At 43.3% G+C, this 15962-nt stretch overlaps 1 pseudogene; it reads left to right on the forward strand.

Moving 5' to 3' along the window:
- The first annotated feature begins 10954 nt into the window (after nt 1–10954).
- On the forward strand, nt 10955–11072 carry LOC126093781 (5S ribosomal RNA; annotated as a pseudogene).
- The last annotated feature ends 4890 nt before the right edge of the window (nt 11073–15962 follow it).

The raw sequence follows: 15962 nt of genomic DNA on the forward strand, positions 1-15962 counted from the left end.
TGACAACACTTCCAAAATCTTTGGTTCTTCAAATGGCAGATGTTACAATTATAACGTCAGCATCTTCTTGTGCCTGGTGCACTTCAATGCTACACTCCAGAAATTCCATTTTAAGAAGTGTGATCAAACGCATCTTGTTTCGTTCGTTGTACAAGAACTTGTCCTGAGGGACTTGGTTCACCATCTCTGATTCAACCACAACGTCAACCGAAGAATGTTGTTTGGACCTACGAATCCTCTCAGCACTCTTTGTGCTACATTGTCTCCCTCACGTGGATACCCATCAAATACAATAGCAAATTGAGATCCAAAATGACGTTGCAGGTAAGAAACATAACTTTGGGCTATTGACTTGAAGCAAACATTTCGAGTCCAAGTCACTTTGTGGATAAGGTACCTTCCATCAATGACAAAAAATTTACTCGGTCCACCTGACTTCACATCTTCCACTGGAACGAAGGCATTGTAGAATGAAGATTTTGTTCTTTTTCGCATACCTTTTTCTGAGAATAGGAACATCGGGTAAGAAGCAAGTTCGTATTCCAGAAAGGATTTAACTCTTCTTCACTTTGTTTCATTAAACAAATCCTTTGGAAAAGAGTTAAAGGATCAACAGCAGTAATTTTTGTGCTCCCAGGTTTTACAGAAATGAACGCAGAAAGGAGAATCACAACTTTATCTTTTCTACGGAACTTTACATCGTGGAAATTGTCACCAACTGTTCTTTGCTCGAAATTTGAAAACTTGGTATTTTTGACGCGCTGTAGCGCCTGAGATACTGGGAGTAGAAAAGAAGGTAAGAATCAGATTTGTAGAGAATTTTGTGCTCTTTAAAAAAGAACATAGACGTCAAAGCGATAGGAGCATATGAAAGATATTTTTTTAAAAAACTGAAAAAAGTCCGAAATTTTCGAAGTTTTTTGACTGCAGAAAGTTTTCCCAAGAGAAATTTTGTTGGCAAAACTCGGTCTTCTAACGTTTCCAACAATATGAACGAGTTAAAAAAATAAAATCTTCTACCCCACCTTTTGCAAGGTACAGGCTTTTTCCTGACAGTTTCACTGGACTATACCGACGAGTGCCGGTATTCCGGCCAGCCTGGATGTGGTTTTTAGGCGGTTTTCCAAATCCCACTAGGTGAATACTGGGCTATTCCCCACGTTCCACCTCAATTAGACGACTCGCAGACGTTTGAAAACGTTCGCACTATTCCATGGCTAACACTAGATGCAGAAAGCTGTGGTCCACTACTTCCGTCCCAGGGGGTTCGGGGTGGCAGCAGGAAGGGCATCCGGCCATCCGGCCACCCACTGCAACTAACACTGCAAAAGAAATAGCAACGTGGCCAACCCCGCGTTCAAGCAGGACAAAGGCCCCAAGAAAGAAATGAAAAAAATTCATGCTCTCCAAGAAGACTCTTGGCGCTGTGTGTCATAGATGTGACTAAATTAACACAGTTCAAATGTCACATACCGGTGATGATCATTGTCAACTATAAGTAGTGCACAATGTTGTGCTACGATAAGGGTGACGCCGTCAACCAAACGAGAAGAGACACTCGAAGTTAAGGGTCCATGAAATGTTTCATGTAATTACTTGTTTGTTTGCTTTATCTGTCACCACTATTTTAGCCCTGTTCGTATTTATTTTCAGTTTTTGGTTGTCCAAGACACCAGCCAGAATTTTTGCCATTTACATCCGTTTCAGAACTTGTTAAGACCGTTGTATCATCGGCAAGTCGAATAAAATGTATTTGTGTGATTTCTTTTGTCCCGCTTTTCGGTGGTACTACCGCAATAATTTCATTTAAAAGTTGCTGAAATAAGCATATTCATAGGTTTTGACCACTAATGCCGCTGCATGAATGCATAACTGTGCAGTGAGTTTCACCTTATATATAAATCTCGTGCTAGACAATTTATTCGCCATCTGCATACTATGGTATTATGCGTGCAGAATTTTCGACTCCTAACAAACAATGACGAAAGAGAGTTATCTGATGACATTATTGCTCCAAACCGAAATCATCAGCAAACTCTGATTCAGTCAGTTAGGCAACAGCTCCGAAAGCTACGAGAGACACCAGTGTAATGCATGACTAGGTAAAGGAGCGGCTTTTCTTGGTGTGGCCAAACAATAAGAAAGGAACCTGGTACCAGCAAGAAAGACACTACTGATGCAAACACCTAAACCATGTAGTTGCAGAGTCAGAGAAGGGAAACCATTTAATGTAATGAAAAGAGAAACACCAAATTGTGCTAGAAACAGATTATAATGCTCGCAGTGCTGTAAATGATAGAAAACCTGATTTGGTTTATCAAAGCTGGTTTCAAATACCACACAAAAACAACCAGTGTATCACATGACCAAAGAAATATTCCAATAAAATCGTTGCACACGTCTTTATTCGGGAAAGGTATAGAGAGAGGGAGGGAGGGAGGGGACGGGAGAGAGAGAGGGAGAGAGAGAAAAATTGAGTTTATTTTCCAAAGGTGTTCAAATTTAATTATCCCAAACAAATATAGTGATATACTTAGCCGCAAACTACGACCAAGATGTTCACACTAAACCAAAGCCAGTCGAGGAGCATCATCCTGTTCAAACATGTTGACTTAGCTAGAATTTCAGCGGCATTGCCTCTGATTGGTTCTCACAGTTCAAAGACCTTGAGCTACTGGAGACACCACGCGAGACTATCTAGCGATATTGCGAGAGCCGGCCAGAGGAATTCCGCCTGGCCCCAATCTTCCTGACAGACTACAATGCTTTGTCACGAAAAGAAGAGAGATGTGCCTAGTGCGTCCGTGCGCACAATTGAACGAGTCGTTCCGAGTAACCGACACCTTCCAAGACGAAATAGCAATAGTGTAAAGAGAAGTAAAATAAAAGTGATTATTACCCGGAAACATTCATCAAACTCAAGTGAGAAAGTGTTACCACTTAGACCAGTGGCTCCCAACCTTTCTGAAGCCATCACCCCTGAGTGTAATCAAATAGTAGCTAGTACACGCCTTCCGCCTTTCGGCTCTCCTAACTCATTAACATTAGAGGTTAAGTCAACTATGGAATGAAAAAGAATGTTATTTGAGAATATTTATTTTTAAAGTGATGAAACGTAAATATTTAGTGTTTGTATGTTGTTGTTGTTGTGGTCTTCAGTCCTGAGACTGGTTTGATGCAGCTCTCCATGCTAATCTATCCTGTGCAAGCTCCTTCATCTCCCAGTACCTACTGCAACCTATATCCTTCTGAATCTGCTTAGTGTATTCATCTCTTCGTCTCCCTCTACGATTTTTACCCTCCAAGCTGCCCTCCAATGCTAAATTTGTGATCCCTTGATGCCTCAGGATATGTCTTACCAACCGATCCCTTCTTCTAGTCAAGTTGTATCACAAACTTCTCTTCTCCCCGATCCTATTCAATACCTCCTCATTAGATACGTGATCTACCCACCTAATCTTCAGCATTCTTCTGTAGCACCACATTTCGAAAGCTTCTATTCTTTTCTTGTCCAAACTATTTATCGTCCATGTTTCACTTCCATACATGGAAACACTCCATACAAATATTTTCAGAAACGACTTACTGACACTTAAATCTATACTCGATGTTAACAAATTTCTCTTCTTCAGAAACGCTTTCCTTGCCATTGCCAGTCTACATTTTATATCCTCTCTACTTCGACCATCATCAGTTATTTTGCTCCCCAAATAGCAAAACTCCTTCACTACTTTAAGTGTCTCAATGCCTAATCTAATTCCCTCAGCATCACCCGACATAAAGCGATTACATTCCATTATCCTCGTTTTGCGTTTGTTGATGTTCATCTTATACCCTCCTATCAAGACACTGTCCATTCCGTTCAACTGTTCTTCCAAGTCCTTTGCTGTCTCTAACAGAATTACAATGTCATCGGCGAACCTCAAAGTTTTTATTTCTTCTCCCTGGATTTTAATACGTACTCCAAATTTTTCTTTTGTTTCCTTCACTGCTTGCTCAATATACAGATTGAATAACATCGGGGACAGGCTACAACCCTGTCTTACTCCCTTCCCAACCACTGCTTCCCTTTCATGCCCCTCGATTCTTTATAACTGCCATCTGGTTTCTGTAAAAATTGTAAATAGCGTTTCGCTCCCTGTATTTTACCCCTGCCTCCTTCAGAATTCGAAAGAGAGTCTTCCACTCAACATTGTCAAAAGCTTCCTCTAAGTCTACAAATGCTAGAAACGTAGGTTTACCTTTCCTTAATCTTTCTTCTAAGATAAGTCGTAAGGTCAGTATTGCCTCACGTGTTCCAACATTTCTACGGAATCCAAACTGATCTTCCCCGAAGTCGACTTCTACCAGTTTTTTCATTCGTCTGTAAAGAATTCGCGTTAGTATTTTGCAGCTGTGACTTATTAAACTGATAGTTCGGTAATTTTCACAACTGTCAACACCTGCTTTCTTTGGGATTGGAATTACTATATTCTTCTTCAAGTCTGAGGGTATTTCGACTGTCTCGTACATCTTGCTCACCAGATGGTAGAGTTTTGTCAGGACTGGCTCTCCCAAGGCCGTCAGTAGTTCTAATGGAACGTTGTCTACTCCCGGGGCCTTGTTTCCACTCAGGTCTTTCAGTGCTCTGTCAAACTCTTCACGTAGTATCGTATCTCCCATTTCATCTTCATCTACATCTTCTTCCATTTCCATAATATTGTCCTCAAGTACATCGCCCTTGTATAGACCCTGTATATACTCCTTCCGCCTTTCTGCTTTCCCCTCTTTGCTTAGAAGTGGGTTTCCATCTAAGCTCTTGATATTCACACTAGTGGTTCTCTTTTTTCCAAAGGTCTCATTAATTTTTCTGTAGGCTGTACCTATCTTACCCCTAGTGAGATAAGCCTGTACATTCTTACATTTGTCCTCTAGCCATGCCTGCTTAGCCATTTTGCACTTCCTGTCGATTCATTTATGAGACGTTTGTATTCCTTTTTCCCTGCTTCATTTATTGCATTTTTATATTTTCTCCTTTTATTAATTAAATTCAATATTTATTCTGTTACCCAAGGAGTTCTACTAGCCCTCGTCTTTTTACCTACTTGATCCTCTGCTGCCTTCACTACTTCATCCCTGAGAGCTACCAATTCGTCTTATACTGTATTTATTTCCCCCATTCCTGTCAATTGTTCCCTTACGCTGTCCCTGAAACTCTGTACAACCTCTGGTTTACTCAGTTTATCCAGGTCCCATCTCCTAAAATTCCCACCTTTTAGCAATTTCTTCAGTTTTAATCTACAGTTCATAACCAACAGATTGTGGTCAGAGTCCACATCTGCCCCTGGAAATGTCCTACAATTTAAAACCTGGTTCCTAAATCTCTGTCTTACCATTATATAATCTATCTGATACGTTTTAGTTTCTCCAGGATTCTTCCATGTATACAACCTTCTTTTCTGATTCTTGAACCAAGTGTTAGCTATGATTAAGTTATGCTATGTGCAATATTCTACCAGACGGCTTCCTCTTTCATTTCTTAGCCCCAATCCATATTCACCTACTATGCTTCCTTCTCTCCCTTTTCCTACTGTCGAATTCCAGTCAACCATGACTATTAAATTTTCGTCTCCCTTCACTACCTGAATAATTTCTTTTATCTCATCATACATTTCTTCAATTTCTTCGTCATCTGCAAAGCCAGTTGGCATATAAACTTGTACTACTGTAGTAGGCATGGGCTTCGTGTCTATCTTGGCCACTATAATACGTTCACTATGCTGTTTGTAGTAGCGTACCCACACTCCTATTTTTTTATTCATTATTAAACCTACTCCTGCATTACCCCTATTTGATTTTGTATTTATAACCCTGTATTCACCTGACCAAAAGTCTCGTTCGTCCTGCCACCGAACTTCACTAATTCCCACAATATCTAACTTTAATCTATCCGTTATCCTTTTTAAATTTTCTAACCTATCTGACCAATTAAGGGATCTGACATTCCACGCTCCGATCCGTAGAATGCCAGTTTTCTTTCTCCTGATAACGACGTCCTCCTGAGTAGTCCCCGCCCGGAGATCCGAATGGGGGACTTTACCTCCAGAATATTTTACCCTAGAGGATGCCATCATCATTTAACCATACAGTAAATCAGCATGCCCTCGGGAAAAATTACGGCTGTAGTTTCCCCTTGCTTTCAGCCGTTTGCAGTACCACAACAGCAAGGCCGTTTTGGTTAGTGTTACAAGGCCAGATCAGTCAATCATCTAGACTGTTGCCCCTGCAACTACTGAAAAGGCTGCTGCCCCTCTTCAGGAACCACACGTTTGTCTGGCCTCTCAACAGACACCCCTCCGTTGTGGTTGCACCTACGGTACGGCTATCTGTATCGTTGAGGCACGTAAGCCTCCCCACCAACGGCAAGGTCCATGGTTCATGAGGGGAGGTAGTTTTTGTAGGTGTTTTATTTTAACACAAGCTAATGAGACAATTAGTACTGCTTATTTCTAACAACCATTTTCACAGCGTGAAGAGGCAATTCTAAGTGCAACGACGTGCTATCTACAATTCCTTCTCAGAAAAGAAAGCTAACTATCCTCCACAGATCAGGATGTACAAAACATGCTTCCTCTGCAGTACTCATCTCTCTATTTCATCTCTCTTATTTCACCCACACCCTGCACCACCATTTAAAACCAACCAGCTTAAAATATATGTACTATACATACCGTCTGTAAGTTACTTGACCTACTTCTCAAAAGGCAGATAGTGGAAGGCATCAGGATGTCAACGCTTTGTGTCTGACCATAGTCCCTAATTTTTTGTCCAGCCATTTAGATTTTTTGTTATTGCGAAGTGAATAATGAAGCAACCAGCGGAAAAATTCCCATATCGGAGCACAGAAATGGAGTAAATCACATTAAACGAAATACTGCAACCAGCCAAAAGTTTTTTGAAGTGATTTTGTTGTACCATTACTGGTTTCGGGCCCTAGCCCATTTTTTGCAAATTTTACGTTTGTGTCTTCATGAAAATCCCTCTTTTACATATTACAAGGTAGAGGTTTGATTTTCTTTTACAATCCACCATGACTGCATGGACTGTAAAAGAAAATCAAACCTCTCTGTCTTATAATATGTAAAGGAGGGCTTTTCATGAAAACACGAATGTAAAACTTGCACAGAATGGGCTAGGGCCCGAAACTAATAATGGTACAACAAAATCACTTCAAAAAACTTTCGGCTGGTTGCAGTATTTCCTACAATGCAATTTACGAAAACAGCTGCGGCGTTCGCTAACCAAAATGAATAAAATAACAAACAAAGAGAATATGCTCCTGTTTAAAAGACTGAGTAAAAAGTAAGGTACCAGTTACCTCATTGTACCTTCCTCAGCACCTTTAAAAATTCCACCAAAAATCTTGGCCTGCGAACATATTTGTGCTCTTTTTAGCATGCAACTCAACTCTCACTCCCACAGACTCCCCTAATTGTAGCTCGCTCACACCCACTAATCGCTCATACTCATCCATTCCTACTTGCCCACTGTCACTCACTCATTCAACTTCAGTCGTTGCCATTTATCTCTTTGTGTCTCTCTGTCATTGTCTCGTTTCTCTCAGCCATAGCCTCCTTCGTGCTGTCGTGCTACTACGGTCTCCCTCATTGCCATTGTCTCCCTCTTGTTCTCTTTCTGCTACTATCTCATTCATTCATTCCCACTGCTGCTTTCTCTTCTCACTGTCACCATCTTCTCTTTCCTCATTGTCATTGTCGTAGACTCTCTCTCTCTCATTATCACTGGCTCTCAGTCACTTCCATTTATTCTGTCTCTTTATTCCTCTCCCACAGGCGCTGTCTCCTTCACTCTTTTCCTAACATCGTTCTGTTACTGTCAACTAAGTTCCATTGCCACTGTGTCCCACTCTCTCTCTCGCACTGCCATTGTCTTCTCTCTTTGTATTCCATAACCACTATCTATTGTCTTCAGTATTTATTACATTTCCGTCTATTTATCTCCTAAGAAACCGCGAATTTGTTCGGATGTCAAAATTTTTGGGAAAATTTTTGAAGGTGCTGAGGAAGGCAGAATGAGGCAACTGGTTCCCCACTATTCAGTCCATCTTTTAAACAGGAGCATATTCGCCTTTGTTGTGCTTCGATAGGAACATTTTCCACCGGTTCCCTTCTTTTCCCTGCCACAGCAGGGAATGTTATTCACATGTAAAGAATTTTATAGGTAAGTAAAATTTTCATAGTTTGCGTATGTGAAATTGACATAATGCAAAACTAGTTTTACAACTCAGATCTGATTTAATGTTCACAAAAATTTTGTATGTGCTATAGCACTACAACATGGGGTTTCCAGAACCATTCTGGTGGTAACGGAGCCACTTTACTGCCTATTTCTCCATGATACGTCACTTTGTAAACTACATTTTCGCCTCACACCGGATTTTATGTGCGTATTTTACGAGTACAGGTAGGGTGATTTTAACCTCTGCATCTCGAAAATGAATAAAGATATCAAGAAAAGTTTCAAGTTTGTTCTAAATCAGTATCTTAGGAATATATTGTAAAAATTTCATCTTTTTGCCTTGCGTAACCGTCTTGGACTCTTACGAGTACATTTTTAAAACGGGAAGATGGCACTTCTAGATAAATCCCTAGAGAATATAACGTTAAAATCCGAACAATTTAATGCGGTTATTTGGATTTAGTCTCACACCGGATTTTACATATTTTACGTATACATGTAAGGTAACTTTGAATATCTATATTTCCAAGATGGATAAAAATTTAAAGAAAATTTTCAAGGCTCTTCGAGATCGGGATCTTAGAAACATATCGTAAAAATTCGAGCCATTGAAATTGTGGCTCGGGTGTAATAGGAGAAAATGGTAAACTTTTTTGGGGGTTCTCTAAGGAACCACCCATGAAATAATACTGCCTCCATAGACCCCTTAAGGCCCACCCTAGACCACATCAAATGCAAAAAGAGCCAACCGATATGCTCCATTTGCCTAAGTGGGAGGAAGTGTGTAATAGTCCTACTTTAACTCCGTACTGTAGGATAGTGACATTAAGACGGTTATTCCATTGGGTGTACAAATGGTCCCTACCCTAAGGGCTATCCAAAACACATGGCGCTACCTTTATATCACCAACAGAACTCGAGTTATCAGCCCCGGATGATTCCCGCTTTTGTGCGCAGCGTTTTAGAACGTGTTAGGAAGCGCATGTTGTCACAGGCGTACCGTTATATACACTCCTGGAAATGGAAAAAAGTACACATTGACACCGGTGTGTCAGACCCACCATACTTGCTCCGGACACTGCGAGAGGGCTGTACAAGCAATGATCACACGCACGGCACAGCGGACACACCAGGAACCGCGGTGTTGGCCGTCGAATGGCGCTAGCTGCGCAGCATTTGTGCACCGCCGACGTCAGTGTCAGCCAGTTTGCCGTGGCATACGGAGCTCCATCGCAGTCTTTAACACTGGTAGCATGCCGCGACAGCGTGGACGTGAACCGTATGTGCAGTTGACGGACTTTGAGCGAGGGCGTATAGTGGGCATGCGGGAGGCCGGGTGGACGTACCGCCGAATTCCTCAACACGTGGGGCGTGAGGTCTCCACAGTACATCGATGTTGTCGCCAGTGGTCGGCGGAAGGTGCACGTGCTCGTCGACCTGGGACCGGACCGCAGCGACGCACGGATGCACGCCAAGACCGTAGGATCCTACGCAGTGCCGTAGGGGACCGCACCGCCACTTCCCAGCAAATTAGGGACACTGTTGCTCCTGGGGTATCGGCGAGGACCATTCGCAACCGTCTCCATGAAGCTGGGCTACGGTCCCGCACACCGTTAGGCCGTCTTCCGCTCACGCCCCAACATCGTGCAGCCCGCCTCCAGTGGTGTCGCGACAGGCGTGAATGGAGGGACGAATGGAGACGTGTCGTCTTCAGCGATGAGAGTCGCTTCTGCCTTGGTGCCAATGATGGTCGTATGCGTGTTTGGCGCCGTGCAGGTGAGCGCCACAATCAGGACTGCATACGACCGAGGCACACAGGGCCAACACCCGGCATCATGGTGTGGGGAGCGATCTCCTACACTGGCCGTACACCACTGGTGATCGTCGAGGGGACACTGAATAGTGCACGGTACATCCAAACCGTCATCGAACCCATCGTTCTACCATTCCTAGACCGGCAAGGGAACTTGCTGTTCCAACAGGACAATGCACGTCCGCATGTATCCCGTGCCACCCAACGTGCTCTAGAAGGTGTAAGTCAACTACCCTGGCCAGCAAGATCTCCGGATCTGTCCCCCATTGAGCATGTTTGGGACTGGATGAAGCGTCGTCTCACGCGGTCTGCACGTCCAGCACGAACGCTGGTCCAACTGAGGCGCCAGGTGGAAATGGCATGGCAAGCCGTTCCACAGGACTACATCCAGCATCTCTACGATCGTCTCCATGGGAGAATAGCAGCCTGCATTGCTGCGAAAGGTGGATATACACTGTACTAGTGCCGACATTGTGCATGCTCTGTTGCCTGTGTCTATGTGCCTGTGGTTCTGTCAGTGTGATCATGTGATGTATCTGACCCCAGGAATGTGTCAATAAAGTTTCCCCTTCCTGGGACAATGAATTCACGGTGTTCTTATTTCAATTTCCAGGAGTGTATGTCCCAATTTTAGTCATAAATGAATGGTACAAAGTATCTGTGTAGTTTGTGGACTACGTCAGGAAGACGGTTCGTACGTTCGTTTCAAAAGCTGTAACTTCCATCATAATGTGTCACGCGTTAGTACTAGTATTTGAAATTAAGAAAACGTAGTTATTAGTAACTTAATTAATCAGTATTACAGTCTTATGAAATAACTGTAATGATCTTTTGAAATTAATGTAGTTTCGTGACCTAAGCACAGTTGGACCCTTTCGTTTTTACCCCTCAGGGGGCAATTCCGCCAACGGTGTTGCCGCAGTGGTGACACCGGTTCCCGTCAGATCACTGAAGTTAAGCGCTGTCGGGCTGGGCTAGCACTTGAATGGGTGACCATCCGGTCTGCCGAGTGCTATTGGCAAGAGGTGTGGACTCAGCCCTTGTGAGATAAAAATGAGGAGCTACTTGATTGAGAAGTAGAGGCTCCGATCTCGTAAACTGACATACGGTCGGGAGAGAGGTGTGCTGACCACATGTACCTCCATACACGCATCAAGTGAAGTCTGTGGACTGAGAATGACGCGGCAGCCGCTAAGTATCGTTGGGCCTTTCAAGGCCTTTTTGAACGTACTTTAGTTTGGAGTTTAGTTTTTAGGGGGTAATTCCCCCACGTTGGGAACCACTGATGTAGAAGAAAATTTAAGCTATTTCAATAGCTTATTCACTGCAAACGGACTCTTGTCTCAAACGGTCTATTAAATCCCAGAAGAAAAACCACTTCACGCATGTGATTACTCTAGATATAGGTTAATGTGTTAAATATCTGACGATAACCATGTAAGTGAGAAATAGTTTGGAAAAGGTTTGAAATTATGTGTAAAATTTATTGAAAATCGCTAACCGGTCTCATTCTCACATTCTGAATTAATATATTGTAGGTAGGTATCTTTCTCAAGAAATATACACAATTTGTAAGTATAATAATTGTCTTGCCTAACACCAGTTAAGAAATAAATTATGACAGAATTTTAAATTTTTAAATTCCTGAATAATTATATGAAATATTAAAAATTAAGTTTTTGTTGACCTGGACAATGAACAGAGTTAACCGTTCAGGGACCGTATATACTACAGGCTTACTGGTTGACGGGAAAGAAGACTTAGAAAACCAATTGACAGTGTAGCGAACATACAATAAGAGTTATGGATGAACGGAAGTTTGATAAAAGTCATGAACAGCAGTAGAAAATAGAAATGAAATATCGCCTCTACTTTCTTGATTTATTCACAGCGACGTATTTCTGCCTACAAAATTCAACACAATTTTTAAGAAGCTTGGTGATTTGAAACTTATGGAAAATTAAAAATTTATGCGGCCGGAACTCAAACTCCCAACTCTGCTTTCCAGAGACAATGCTCTTACACAACTGAGCTATGTAGCCACCACTGACGACGTCACAGGTTTACTTCCCCCAATACCTCGCTCCTAGCTTCCAAACTTCACACAGGTTTTTTTTTGTGCATACTTCACTGCTCAAGTTTTCCTGAACGAAAGGACATTGCGGACGAATTCCTTTGCCACAGACGAGGTGATTGTTTTCAGAATGCCGTTTTTTCCAGTAGTGTTACACCGTCAAAGTGTGCAAGAGAACTTTTGTGAAGTTTGGAACAAAGGAGGGGGAGAGAGACAGAAAGAGAGAGAGAGATAATGGCTGAAGTGAATCTTTGAGGGTGGGTCGTGGGTCGTGCCTGGATAGCTCAATCGGTAACAGTAGTGCCCGCAAAAGGCAAAGTTTTGGGCTCGAGTCTGGCACACAGGTTCTTTCAGTGTAACTAGGTCGATACGTAAGAAGCAGCGTGCTGTGATCTAATTTCTAATTCGAAGAATTCGTCCAAATGTGGAGCACTCTCTCCTCCAGCGTGCCACACTACATACGGGCGCCGTGACATCCGATGCCTTGGGTTCACTGTCATCGATCATCCACCATAGAGTGGCAGCTTGACCCCATCTAATTTTGATCTGTTTCCAGAACTTAAATAACGCTTGGAGGACTTTCCTATGGTGGTGCTGAAGGGGTGCAGAGAGAGGTCAGACTGTTGGTCCATCAAAAAAGTCAAACATTCTACTGTGACGGCATCAACAAACTTGTCTCTGATTGAAATAAATGTGCTCCGCGTCAGGATGACTACTTTGAAAAATAAACATCTAGATATGAAGAATAAAGGTGTAGAATGTTAGCAATATTTGTTTTATGTAAACAGCTTTAAGAGTTTTTAGATAAAAAATTCTGAGACGTTACTCTTCAGCACGACCTCGTAATTTACCCTCCATTCACGCCTGAGAACACAACGCCGCGACTTTCCGATTCGACACACAGTAAATGTATGACGCTGTGCGGACGACAGCCAAGAGCGTTGGAGCGCTCACGTAGCTTGCTGTAGTTGACAGGTCTTATATCACAGAACACGGAACATTGTGGTCCATTGTGTGTAACGCCTATAAAAGCCGGATAACGGTTGTAAGGAAAATAACCACTAATTCATGTCAGAGAAGGTCGTATTCAACGATTTGGTGCTTCTTTCGCAACTGTGGCCTGTAAATGTTACACAGAAATGAGACCTGTATGTTTTAAGAGGCTTAGACCGTTTGGATGGTCTAGCCCATCCCCAGTAATGATACTGTGTTCCGTGACGACAAACCCTTAAAACATTTCGAAAATATCCAAATTGGCAGTGCTAACTGAGGCTCCTAAAACGAATCAAATAAATACGAGTCCGGAAACGCAAATTTAATGAGATATGAACACTTACTCATAGGAGGCGCGAATATGAGCACAGACGTTGCAGGGGCAACAGGGGATACCCTAGCCACAAATTACACTGCTAACCATTAAAATTGCTACACCAAGAAGAAACGCAGATGATATACGAGTATTCGTTGGACAAATATATTATACTAGAACTGACATGTGATTACATTTTCACGCAGTTTTGGGGCATAGATCCTGAGAAATCAGTACCCAGAACAACCACCTCTGGCCGTAATAACGGCCTTGATACGCCTTAGCATTGAGTCAAACAGAGCTTGGATGGCGTGTACAGGTATAGCTGCCCATGTAGCTTCAACACGATACCACAGTTCATCAAGGGTAGTGACTGGCTTATTGTGACTAGCCAGTTGCTCGGCCACCATTAATCAGACGTTTTCAATTGGGGAGAGGTCTGGAGAATGTGCTGGCCACGGCAGCAGTCGAACAATTTCTATATCGAAAGAGGCCCGTACAGGACCTGCAACATGCGGTCGTGCATTATCCTGCTGAAATATAGGGTTTCGCAGGGATCGAATGAAGGGTGGAGCCACGGGTCGTAACACATCTGGAATGTTACGTCCACTGTTCAAAGTGCCGCCAATGCGAACAAGAGGAGACCGAGACGTGTCACCAGTGGCACCCCATACCATCACGCCGGGTGATACGCCAGTATGGCGATGACGAATAAACTCTTCCAATGTGCTTTCAAAGCGTTGTCACCAAACATCACGATGCTGTAAACAGAACCTGGATTCATCCGAAAAAATGACTTTTTGCCATTCGTGCACCCAGGTTCGTCGTTGAGTACACCATCGCAGGCGTTCCCGTCTGTGATGCAGCGTCAAGGGTAACCGCAGCCATGGTCTCCGAGCTGATAGCCCATGCTGCTGCAAACCTCATCGAACTGTTGGTGCAGATGATTGTTGTCTTGCAAACGTCCCCATATGTTGACTCAGGGATAGAGACGTGGCTACACTATCCGTTATAGCCATGCGGATAAGTTGCCTATCATCTCGACTGTGATAAGAGGCCGTTGGGATCCAGGACTGCATTTCGTATTACCTTATTGAACCCACCGATTCCATATTCTGCTAACAGTCATTGAATCTCGACCAACGCGAGCAGCAATGTGGCGATACGATAAACGGCAATCGCGATAGGTTACAATCCGACCTTTCTCAAAGTCGGAAACGCGATGGTACGCATTTCTCCTCCTTACACGAGGCATCACAACAACGGTTCACCAGGCAATGCCGGTCAGCTGCTGTTTGTGTATGAGAAATCGGTTGGAAACTTTCCTCATGTCAGCACGTTGTAGGTGTCGCCACCGGCGCCAAACTTGTGTGAATGCTCTGAAAATCTAATCATTTGCATATCACAGCGTCTTCTTCCTGTCGGTTAAATTTCGCGTCTGTAGCACGTCATATTCGTGGTGTAGCAGTTTCAATGGCCAGTAGTGTAGTCTGAGCATTAGATAGTCTGCAGGGAGTAGTGTGGTTCCAGTTTTGTAGTACTGTAGCTTTTGTCAGCTTCAGAGGTTGAATAAAAATGTGGAAGTACCACAAAAACAATGTATGCTTGAAAGTAAATGGAGATGCTGGGAAGCCTGAAGGTGACGCTTTAGCATCTGACGACGAACGGCACCTATGCTATGTCCTCAATGCATTGCAAGTGTTAGTCGTGGCCGGAACAGTGTTCGGTGTAATTTTGAGTGCGTCATGTCAGAGCTAAGTGAACTGGAATGTGGACAAACTGCTGGTGGACGCTTCCGTAATCTAGGTACCCAAAGTGAGTGGTGATTCAAGAGGAACCGTGTCGAATATCTATATTGCATACAACGAAAACGGAGAAACATCATCCAATAAGTCATAAAGTAGGCGAAAATGTGTGTTGAGTGATCATGCTAGACGGGCATTGAAGAGGACTGTGACGAAGAACAAGAAGTCGACGACTGCAAAAGTCACTGCAGAGCTGAATGTCACACACGTGAACTCAATCAGAACCAAAACAATACGAAGGGCGCCCCATACCAAGGGAATTGCAGGGCGAGCTCACTCTTAAAACCACACATCAGTAATGCAAATCACCGTAACAGTAAAACGTGATGCCGAAGCCATAAAATCTAGGTTATGGAGCAATGGAAGTAAGTCGTTTGATCGGATGAGCCTGCGTTTACTGTTAAAAACTTTACGTCTGGCGCACACCGTCCCAAGCCTACGATGCAGACTACTTCTTGCTAAGACTGAAACATGGCAGCGGTTCGGTGGTGATCTGGGCAGCCATATCGTGATATCCCATGAGCCGCATGGTGGCTCTTCAAGATCGCACTACTGGCAAGGATGGTATGACCATTTTGGCTGATCAGGTCCATCCAATGGTACAATGTTTGTTCTCCAGTGGTGATGCTGTGTTCCAAGGTGACACGGCCCCTGTTCACACACCTCAATAGTCACATCTCCCCTGGTCACCACATTCACAGGATCTCAACATTATTGAGCCAT

Source organism: Schistocerca cancellata, chromosome 7 (genome assembly GCF_023864275.1).
Source record: "Schistocerca cancellata isolate TAMUIC-IGC-003103 chromosome 7, iqSchCanc2.1, whole genome shotgun sequence".
Taxonomy (NCBI): Eukaryota; Metazoa; Arthropoda; class Insecta; order Orthoptera; family Acrididae; genus Schistocerca; species Schistocerca cancellata.